This window comes from Mus musculus, chromosome 2 (assembly GCF_000001635.26).
Source record: "Mus musculus strain C57BL/6J chromosome 2, GRCm38.p6 C57BL/6J".
NCBI classification, from domain to species: Eukaryota; Metazoa; Chordata; class Mammalia; order Rodentia; family Muridae; genus Mus; species Mus musculus.
This window is the reverse complement of record NC_000068.7, coordinates 93,105,153-93,116,938: the sequence shown is the minus strand read 5'-3', so window position 1 is coordinate 93,116,938 and position 11,786 is coordinate 93,105,153.

The following is an 11,786-nucleotide window of genomic DNA, read 5'->3' as shown; positions in this document are numbered from 1 at the left end:
GTGTGTGTGTGTGTGTGTGTGTGTGTGTGTGTGTGTGTGTGTGTCTTTCAGGGATCCAGGGAGCTCTTGGGCGTGTGTGTGTGTGTGTGTGTGTGTCTTTCATTCGAGGATCCAGGGAGCTCTTGGGTGGGAGGCTGGAGGAGTGAGACCCTCCAGGAACCAAGCGGAGAAGCCAGACTCCGCACTACATGAGCCATCTCTCCAGTCCCCACTTTTTCTTCTTCCTTATCTTTGTTCTTCTTTCATAAGCTCAGCTTTGTGACCAGTCAGAACATATGGGATCTTCTGTGGGTCAACGGCAGCAGGGACAAAGGCAGAGAGCAATGCTGTAGCCTGCAGCAGCCTGAGGCACTCCCTAAATCTTTTAGGGACCTTGACTTAGATCAGCCCCATCCTTGGCCACACTAGGGAAAGGCATAGCTAAGAGCATGAGTGTGGGCTTGGCCAAGAGCAGTCGCTCACGCATACCTTAGCATACCTGTGCATTAGCTCTGTGCATACTGTGTGGTGCCTCTGAAGTGACATTTCAAAGCTGTGCTCCTCCTTATCAGTACACTGAGAGTATAGAATGGCCCTGGAGATACCTTTGTCAGGACTCTGTTCTGATGAGATAAAACCAGGAGCTGTGGGTTGCAGAAGAGAGGCTAGGCAAACCCCTTTACTGTCAGGGAGATTTCTGGTGAGATTTTTGGGAAATTGTAGGTTTCCAACCAGGTAGGGGGATAGGCCACACGTTCTCAGACCTTAAGAACCTATTGGTGTATTCCTGCTAGAAACAGAGCTAAGGAAATGGAATCTCATCTCTCTGTTGAATCTTCCAGGCCTTGACTGTGCTAAAATTCTTGACTGTCATCTGGCAAAGGCTTCAATCAGACTCTGGAGTTTGTGGCTTCTTTTCTTCCCATATTCCCACAATTTGTCTGTCTTTCAATCCCACCTCGGGGTCAGTAATGGTTGTAGGGATACTTTGCAGCCTCAACTGACTCTACAGGAGAATTGTAGGGTGTGCATGTGTCTTTGTATATGTGTGTATGTATGTCTGAATGTCCGTGTGTCTGTGTGTGTGCAGAAGCCAGGGGTCAGCACTGGGTGACTTCCTCTGTTCCTCTCCACCTTATTATTCCAGGTAGGGTCTCTCACTGAACGTGGAGCTCATCATTTTATCTAAGCTGGCAGGCCAGTCAACCCCTGGGATCCCTCTGTCTATACTTTACCAGGAATTGGATTACAGGAACCAAGCTACACTGCCTTTTTATGTAGCTGTTGGGATCAAAACTCAGGCCCTCTTTCTTGCATAGCAGACATTTTACTGCCTGGGCCAGCATCCCCGCCCCCCCCCCCCCCAGCTCCCAACTCCACATCCCAGGCTTTAACAGCCAGCATTGACCTCTGCAACTGCTTCGCTGGAATTTAATTGGCTCTGCTCCTGGAGCCTGCAGTTACTTTCTAAGCTAGGACAGCTCCAGTGACTTCTTGCCACTCACAACCTTCTATCCTGGAGCTGGCATCCCCAAAACACTGGCTGGTGCTTTCTTCCCAGAGCAGGCAGGGAAGGGAGCGGAGTCCCCAGGCAGTGAGGTGAGTCTCAGGGAAACCCCCATCTGTCAGAGGCAATCTGTCCATCTGGGACAGGGTAAGGTCTACCAAACCCCATAGCAGCAGGGTCCAATGCAAGTGTCCGAGTCCTTAAAGATGATTCTTTTCTGATCGAGGGTTGCCCAAGCCAGTAAATTCAGGAAATGCCCTTGGAAGAGGCAAGCCTAGAACTGCCGAGTGAGGGCTGCATGCTTCCCTAGTGTGTACAAAGCCTGGCTTCCATTCCCAAAGCCACGCTAACCGGCTGTTGGTGGCACACACATATGTCCCAGCATGGAGGAGGATCAGAAGGTCAGCCTCAGTTAGTTCAAGGTCAGCCTGAGCTATATGAGACCCTGCCTTTACTACAACTACAACAACAACAACAACTACTACTACTACAACTACTACAATAAAGATATTTAAAATTCTAGGGTGAAAAGGCCTTGACTTTATTAATCTGCCATTTGTGGCATGTGTAACTGCAGTGTCCTCTGTATGACAGACAGGGCCACCTTGGGAAGGACTGTTATGTATGAGACCCTTGCTTCCTCCAATCAAGCTGGACAGGGGATCAGCGGAGTGGTGCTGGGAAGGACCCTGGAGGTCTCAGGAGGGTTCACCTGCCATGAATGGCATTCCTCTGTGAACCCATCAAAGCCAGTCGCAGGCTAGATTGGAGCCTTCCTCTAGTAGGAAGGAAGGAAGGAAGGAAGGAAGGAAGGAAGGAAGGAAGGCGTCGAGCCATGGAAATGACTCTGCTCTAGACTGCAGGACTGTGACACCCTAACTCACACCTGCAAGCCCCACATTTAATGTGTTGACAATAGTGGGTGGGGCTGTAGGGAGGTGATGGGTTTGGATGAAGTTGTTGGGGTGGGGGTGGGGTGGGAGTGGAGGGGGATGGTGGGATTGGTGTTCCTATAAGAAGAGGAAGGGAGCCCAGATTTGCTCTCTCCTCCTATCTCTATGTGTATCTCTTTTATTTTATTTGTTTGTATTTTCATGTATGTGCCTTATATGTGCATATGTGGGAGCCAGAGGACAAAGTCTAGTGTCCTTCCTAGTCACTCTAACTTCCCACTGAACCTGGAGCGCTACCGCTCAAGAGTGGGCGCTTAACTGAACTTGACCCAGGTCCAGAAATGTGTGTTGAAGATGGGGCTGAGGCTGAGGGACAGGGACAGAAGCAGCTTCCAAGCAGAGCCCTGGGAAGGGAGAAGAGGCTTTTATTCCAGGCTCCACCCACTAGCGAGGTTTCCTCTAGGCAGGCATTCCTGGGTCATGTGACTGGAGGTGGCTAGGCAGGTGTCCCACAAGGCGAGTTGCCACTGTGTGAATACAGTCCAAACCCCTGTGGAAAATGGAAAAGGCAGTCAGTCAATCCACTCGGAGTCACCCCGGCTGAGGCTGAGGCTGAGGCTGAGGCTAAGGCTGAGGCTGAGGCTGGCGCGTGCGGTGTTCATTTGATGAGCACCAGTCTCTCTCTCACCCATCACAAGCCAGAGTGTGCACAGTCTTGACTTGTCTCTGCCACTGCCTTGGTGAGAACCAAGGCTTAGCATCCTCCTGGCTTGCCTCCTGCCAACATCTAGATGATCCTCTTAACCTGAAAATCTCATGTCCTTCCCTCTGCAATTTGGTTCCCATCTGTGATTTTCCTGTCAGACCCAAAGTCTTCCTCATGATGCTCAAGGCACTAAACGTCCCTATCATTTCCTGACTCTGCAGGTCAACCCTCTCTCAGTTTGGTCTCTTCTCTGTCATAACAGCCTCACCAGCACCTCAGGGCCTTTGCATGTGCTAGCTTGCTGTTCTGGGAATAGTCTTTCCTCACATTCCTCCCAGGAACACATCTTGACATACACCCTTACTGTGCTTCTTTCCAAACAGCACCCCTGCCTGGCGTGGTGGTGCACACCTTTAATCCCAGCACTTGGGAGGCAGAGGCAGGCGGATTTCTGAGTTCGAGGCCAGCCTGGTCTACAGAGTAAGTTCCAGGACAGCCAGGACTACACAGAGAAACCCTGTCTCGGAAAAAAACAAAACAAAACAAAACAAAACAAAACAAAAAAACAAAAAACAAACAAACAGCACCCTGCCTCTTCCTGGCCCCTGGCCCCTAGCCCCTTCCTATCTCCACTGACTGCAAAGCGTCCACCTGTCGCTACCTGTTGGTCTCCAGCAGTGCTATCCTGATATGCTCTGTGACCACAATCACCAGCCACCTACAACCATTGAGCTCCTGAAATGTGGCCAGTGTGTCACAGAACCTGGGGTTTAACTTTTCCTTTGTTTATAGGTTTGATGTATAAGCCTCCATACGTAGCTCATGGTGATGATGCAGGAGTCGTAGTTTCTCCCCCACAGGACACCAGTGTTGCTAGGAGTTACTAGGGAAGAGATTCCTGCTGTGTCCGAGGCTGTACCACACAGCTGAAAGTGTTTTCTGGTACACACAGTAGGCCTTGAAAAAAGACTTGTGATGAGGAATTATTATCACACACTTATATCCATATCCCCCTTTGTCTTTCTCAGCAATCTCCCATTAAAGAAGGCCCATCTGGCCCATTCCCACTCTGCTTCCTGGTGCCCCGCAGCAGGAACTCGGGCTGGGGAACCTGGCCCCTGTGACTTGAGCAGCAAAGGTGAGAGAGGAGCCAAAGCTGCAGCCTCGGCTGGGGATAATGGGATCCCAGGGGCCTTTGAGCTCCGGGCTGAGCATCCCAAGGTGCTCTGTGGTGATAAATGAAGCAAAGATAAAGAAAGTCTAGGAGCCTGCAGGCCACTGGGGTTTAAACAAGAACGTTTCCTGGTGTTCCATGGGCTTGCCTTGGGAAAATGAGGTCGAAGAAAGTCCAACCGGGAGGCTTGGTGGGAAGCAGTAACTGCTTCCTGGTGCTGGTCAGAGACAGTGAGCAGGAGGTGTTTGTTCAGTTGGTTCGTTATCTCTAAAGACAGAAGGTGAGAAGGGGCCCTGAGGCAGCCACTTCGGCAAACAGCAAACACAGCAAACCAGGATGCCAGGTCAAAGCTGAATTCCAAATAGGCTGTAGTTTCTCAGCTAAAGTGTACAGAGGCCAGGACACACTTATTTTTTAAGTGACCAGTGGAGCTCATAGTGATGAGGATGGAAGATAGATGGAGCCTTTGTCTACTCTACACAGACCCTGGGTTTAATTCTTAGCACTCTGTAACCTGGATGCCCTAGATCCACGTCTATAGTTGCAGCTCTTGAGAGACAGAGGCAGGGGAATCTAGAGCTGAACGTCGTCCTTGGCTACACAAGGGAGTCTGAGGTCTCTCTCAAAACAAATCAGCAAAATGTGACCATTGTATCTGGAACGTAAAGCTGGCTGGCCCGTGGGTTCACAGTGTCAATCAGACCATGGCAGCCATGACAACTTAGGTCAGGCCAGACACCACCCAGAATCTCTCGAATTAGGTCCTTTGCTTCTTGATGGAGTTCAAGTCACCTTCCACATTTCCCAGCATCCTGCTGCTCCAGAGGTCGCCCAGACTCCTGCTTCCATAAACCTCGCCCTAACTATGCCTCGGGCTGGAGCACAACTCCTCGATGGCATCCTCGTCAGGATGATCGCTCTCCTGAGAGGCAGCTCCTTTATGCTGTCAAGGTTTCTCCTCCATCATAAGCAGACTTCATTTTACATCACTTTCTAACCCCAAAGTCTGTGTTGTCATCGTTATGCAGAGTCCAGCAGCAGCCTCACCCTGGTAGGTGTTGTGTGAGCTGTATGAATGATGGAGAGTTATCCCAGAAGAGGCAAAGCTGGAAGCACCCTGCAGTCACTCCCAAGACAGCCTGTTGGGCTGTCTGTGAACAGCCTGAGACTATAGGCAGTACAGGAGCCCACTGGCATGGTGCAGAAGCCTGGAGGCTAGCAGCAGGATCCTGGAGTGAGGACAGTGGCTCGCTGTGGACAATGCCCTCTTGTTCACCTAGCTAACCTTAGTGCCTCTCCCTGGTGTAAGACATCTCTTCCTGCTCCCCCCACCCCCAAATAGGCTGCCACCCTGTGTAGCCATGACAGCCATGCTACCTCAGATGGCCTGGGATGTGGCAGGCAGGAGGTGAAGGCAAGAGAAAACCAGTAACCAAAGGCAAGCACCCCGCCAACCAGTTCCCGCTAACTCCCATAGTGCCGCTGGAGAGGGGTGGGGGTGTAGTGCCGCCAGAATGTGTCTCTGGCACCTAAGCAGGACCAGATTTCACCCAGCATCCTGGGCGGTTGGCACATGTGTGAAGAGGAACCAGGAGGTGGGATTTTAGTGCATTTTGTGGAACAGGATGGAAGCTGGGGAGGGAAGGAGCCAGACTGGCTGCATCTTGTGGAGCAGAGTGGAGGCTGAGGAGGGAAGGAGCCAGACCAGGAGCAGCAGTGATCTGGAGGAGAGCTATCTATGGCCCTTGTTCTGGCCACCTGGAGGACTCCTGGTGTTCCCACTTCCCAGAAATCCATTACCCCATTCAAGAGTACCATCCTGGACTCCTTTTAGCATCTACTTGAGTCCACTCTCAAGTTCCCAGCTACAGCCTAGACCATGCTCGGAGTTGCAGAGCCTGGTTCACTGCCAGGTGGTCACCCAGAGAGTCCTGAGCCTTTGACTTGTATCCCTGGGAAAGAGAGGGGTCCTCCCAACATGGGAAAGAAAGCCTGAGGAATAGATTCTGTTTTAGGAAAAGGCCAGAGCCAGGACAGAGCTGAGTGGGGTGACTCACACCAGGATACTTGGGAGGATAAGGCAGGAGCGTGGTTACAAGTTCAAGCCCAGCCTGGGCTACTTAATGAACTCCATATTTGCTGGGCTGTAGATTTATCTGTCTCAAACTAGGACAAGGAGAAAGGGAGGAGGGAGGGGGGAGGAAGAGGAGGAGAAGAAGAGGAGGAGGAGGAAGAGGAGGAGGAAGAGGGGAGGGGAGGGCAGGACAGAAGAGGAGAGGAGAGGAGAGGAGAGGAGAGGAGAGGAGAGGAGAGGAGAGGAGAGGAGAGGAGAGGAGAGGAGAGGGACAACAAAGAAGATACCAGAACAGAGTAAAGAAAGCAGAACACAGAACTGGTGTGCACCTGTCTGGTAGTCCCAGCATTCAGGATGCAGAAGCAGGTGGGGTCCAGGAATTCAAGGCCAGCTTGGTCTATATAGTGAGTTTGAGAGCAAAATGGGCTATGAGACCTTGTTTCAAATCAAAACAAAGTGGGGAAAAGCCAGAACAAGAAAGATGGGGAAGGAAAGAATGAGCCCAAAGGACTGGACTGAGTTCCTGGACCCAGAGCACCTGGAGCCGAGATGCTCGATAACATGAGATGCTCGATAACATGAGATGCTGGATAACAGGAGCTGAGACACAAAGAACCAGTTAATCCTCCCACTCAGTCCCACTTAGTCCTACAAGCCTGGTGCGAGCCCTCAGAACACATGACAGGTACCACTAGAGATTGCTAAGGCAGCAACCTTACTGGAGAAAGACACCCCACTCCCAGTCTCCCATTCACCTCTCCCTCTACCCTGTGAATAGGACGGATGCTTCAGAACACCCCAAGATGGAACGGACTGGCTCCCTGCTACCCACCGGGCTCTTATGTGCATTTAACCTCCATTTTTCTCTGTATTTAACCTCTCTTTGGTTTTCCTGCACCCAGGGCAGGCTGGGAGGTCTTCCCTTATGTGTCAGGATCATTTCCACCCCAATCCACCAGGTGCCAGCGCCAGGCAGAGTGTGCCTCTGGTCCAGAGGAATTTTCAGCTGCTAAGCAGCTGCCAGCTTTGCTAACCTACTATGATCTTTCTCCACCTTTTGCTGTGGTGGCTCATGGGAAAACGGTGAGGATAAAGCGGGTGCATCCCTTAGTCACCCTTTGTGGCTTCCATTTCAGCCCCCCTTCCTGGCAGCTGTTACCTTCAGGCAAATTGCCCCTCTGAGCTCTTTTTCACTGTGATAAAGCCACTTACTGTGAAATCTGCCACTTTAAGCATCCATGAGTGTCCAGCTCTGTGGCAGTAAGTGCACTTGCTTTGCTTAGCAGTGCACAGCGCCTTCCGTCTCCAGAGCTCTTGTCATCTCACAAAGCACAGACTCAGCCCATTGACAATCCTCTGTTATCCTCATTCAGTGCCAGACCCTTCCACCTTCCAGTCTCTGTCTCTGTGTACTTGACTGCCCACGCTCCCCACAGAAGAGGAATCCCTCCCACAGCAGTTGCTCTCTGTGACTGGCTACTGTCCTCAAGGCCTCAAGTTTATTGGTAGCATCCCACATATCACAATCTCTTCCTTTTCAAGGCCAAGTAATATTCCACTGCTCACATTCTACTTTATCTTCTATAGAAAGGTTGGAGCTGACTTCCACAGCAACTTGAGCCACTAGCATCTGGGTCCTGTGCAACCCATCCAAGCCTCTTTCATGGGTGTTTTATAGTGAGAGAGAGGGTAAGTCTATATTAGCCCATCATCTACTCTGTCCCTTTTCCAAACAACTGCCCACCCGGGAGAATAAAAGGACAGGGATGGGAAGGACGCTCAGTGGTTAAAGTGATTGCTGTATTGAGGATTGGAGTTTGCACTCCTAGGCCATGATAAGCATTGGGTGGGATGGAAGTCTGCCTGTGACTACAGCCTTCAAAGATGAAAACAAGATTCCCAGAGTGAGCTGGCAAGGGAGACTAACCACACCACTGAGCTCTGAGTTCGATCGAGAGACCTGGTCTCCCTGGGGGTGGGGGGTAGATGAGCCACAAGTTTGGTTCCTTATGTCAACCTCCAGCCTCCACATGTACATGCACCTGATGGGGGGAGGTCCTAATGTTTTGTCTTAGTTTGGCTCCCAAAATCACATGGGAATTTATGTGTCCAGATGCTGTGGGTCCCTGTCCCTAGTGAGTTTTTGATTGGTCAATAGAGTAACTAACAGCCAATGAGTGGCTGGTCAGGGAAACAGAAGTGGAACTTTTAGATTTCTAGGACAAGGGATGAAGGGAAGAAGAAGGAGCAGAATTGCCATGATGGGGAAGCAGAGAGATCGGATTTAAGAGCTGCAGGAGAGAAAGCATCCAGCCATGTAAGAGTCAGGGAAGTGGCCCCTAGGGCCACTTGGGTCTGGGGTAGCAGAGAGGAAATATAGATTTAGCAAGCAGTAACTCAGGAATATCAGAGGGGAGTGTGTTAACCATGTGAAGGTTCAGGAGTGGCCCAACCATTGAGCTGGTTAGGGCATATCAAAATATAAAGGTTGTGTGTGTGTTTGTGTCTGTGTGTTTGTGTCTGTGTGTCTCTCTGTGTGTGTGTGTGTGTCTGTCTGTGTGTGTGTGTGTGTCTTTTCATTTGTGAATCCAGAGAACTCTGGTGGGTGTCGAGAAACTCAATCTCTGGCTGGAAGCTCAGCGCAGTTTAACAGATTACTGCTACATGCACTCCCCAACATGTGAACACACACATACAGTACACTCTGAACATATGTGCCCCTTGAACATACACATGCAGAAACAGACACACATACACACATGCAGAAATATGCACACATACATACATATATACACAGATGCAAACATGCACATACACATGCAGAAATATGCACACACACATAGACACAGACACACAGACATATACACACAGAGAGAGACAGAGTGAGACAGAGAAAAAAGACAGAGACAGAGAGAAGGCGATGGTAAGAGGGTAGGCCTAGCCTCTGTGCTGCTGAGTCCTGCTTGCTTCTCTGTGTAGATCACTCTACCACCTGCTGAAAGCTGAGATGAGAGCCCACACATAATAAGTCCCCAACTGTCCTCCTCACTGCCCGGGTGATGCTCACAGGGGGAATGACAAGGTGAGGACAGGCAGAAAGTGACCTAGGTGACAAGGGGAAATCGCACCTTCTGGAGACCTGCAGTGTCACCTCTGCAGGGAAAGAAATTAAACACCTGCTTCTTTTCCGGAAGCAGCTTCTTGGGTCTGAGGTTGCAGGGGATGGAGAGGTGGCTTGGAGCTCCCTGTGTCCTGTGTCCCACCTCCTGGGACTCCAGGCTCTCTGGCAGGTGTAGGAATGAACGGAGCAGGCACCTGGCTGGGCAAAGGGAGGAGGGAGCTTTTCCACCACCAATCTCCTTGTTTGCAGGAGGGGTTCTTGAATGGGGAGAGGTGAGCTCAGTGGGTGCAGACATCTGCAAGCTTCTGCAAACCCAAGGACCACCCCAACACTCACACCCTTCTCAGAAGCATCCCAAAGCATCCCACTCCTGGAACCCAGCCGGCTTGAGTGGCTGCCAGGACTGGTGGCTGCATGGGAGACATGGCACAGCTCTCCCAGGCTACCCTCAGAGACGAGCAACCTCCTGCTGCAGGAACTGGGCTGTGTCCACCTCCCCACAGCTACCTCCCTGGATAGCAACCCATCCAGGTGCACAATCCACGGACCCGGGGCTGTACCCAAGTGACCCGCTTGGACTGATGCCTCCCTCCCCTCCACTCCCCATCCCTCTCTCCCACTACCCCCCTACCTCTCCCCACACCCCATCCCTCAGCATCAGTCTCTCTTCTTAACAGCATATGAACAGGCTGTGGTTTCTCTACCTTAACTGGAACCCACAGAAGCCCCACCCCCACTCCCTCCCTGCACACCTGTGTCCTCTGCTTGTCTGAGAACAGCCCCTTTCTAACCCCACTCTCATCAAGTTTATCATTTTTAACCCACCCAAAGCACCTGGTCAGGGGCACTGATGGCCTCCCCCTCCTCCTTCCCATCCTCCTCGTCCTCGTCGTCCTCATCCTCCTCCAGCCCTCATTCCTGTTTTCCTCCTAGCCTTCAACTGCCATCATGGGCTTCTAGCACCTCATAAAGCAGCCTCAGGGCCCTGCAGTTCCTCTCTGTCTGCTCCTGAATGCTGTTGGTCATTGGCACAATAGGCTGGGCACTCAGCTCATTGTTGTGCCTCTGGTGTGTGATCCCTCTACCCCTATGTGGGCCTCTGTAGCTCCTCCTCTCACTATACCAGCCCCCACCCTACCGTGTTCTTTCTCAGGTCCTTCCTAATCCACCTACCTCTCCTTCCAGGGTCATCCCTGAGTATCATCCCTCTGCCCCCAAAGACTGCCCCAGCCCAGGCACAAGTCTTCTGACTTAGGGTTTTCATTGCTGTGCACAGACACGATGACCAAGAACTCTTCTTATAAAGAAGACATTTAATTGGGGCTGGATTACAGGTTCAGAGGTTCAGCCATAATCATCAAGTTGGGAGCACTGGAACAGCCAGGCAGGCATGGTGCAGGCAGAGCTGAGAGTTCTACATCTTCATCTAGAGGCCGCTGGGAAAATACTGGCTTACAGGCAGCTAGGATGAGAGTCTTAAAGGTCACATCCCACATTAAAGCAATCATCCATCCTGACAAAGTAGGTTTTATTCCAGGGATGCAGGGATGGTTTAATATATGAAAATCCATCAATGTAATCCATTATATAAACAAACTCAAAGACAAAAACCACATGATAATCACGTTAGATGCAGAAAAAGCATTTGACAAGATCCAACACCCATTCATGATAAAAGTCTTGGAAAGATCAGGAATTCAAGGCCCATACCTAAACATGATAAAAGCAATCTACAGCAAACCAGTAGCCAACATCAAAGTAAATGGTGAGAAGCTGGAAGCAATCTCACTAAAATCAGGGACTAGACAAGGCTGCCCACTTTCTCCCGACCTCTTCAACATAGTACTTGAAGTATTAGCCAGAGCAATTCAACAACAAAAGGAGATCAAGGGGATACAAATTGGAAAAGATGAAATCAAAATATCACTTTTTGCAGATGATATGATAGTATATATAAGTGACCCTAAAAATTCCACCAGATAACTCCTAAACCTGATAAACAGCTTCGGTGAAGTAGCTGGATATAAAATTAACTCAAACAAGTCAATGGCCTTTTTCTACACAAAGGACAAACAGGCTGAGAAAGAAATTAGGGAAACAACACCCTTCTCAGTAGTCACAAATAATATAAAATATCTTGGCATGACTCTAACTAAGGAAGTGAAAGATCTGTATGATAAAAACTTCAAGTCTCTGAAGAAAGAAATTAAAGAAGATCTCAGAAGATGGAAAGATCTCCCATGCTAATGGATTGGCAGGATCAAAATTGTAAAAATGGCTATCTTGCCAAAAGCAATCTACAGATTAAATGCAATCCCCATCAAAATTCCAA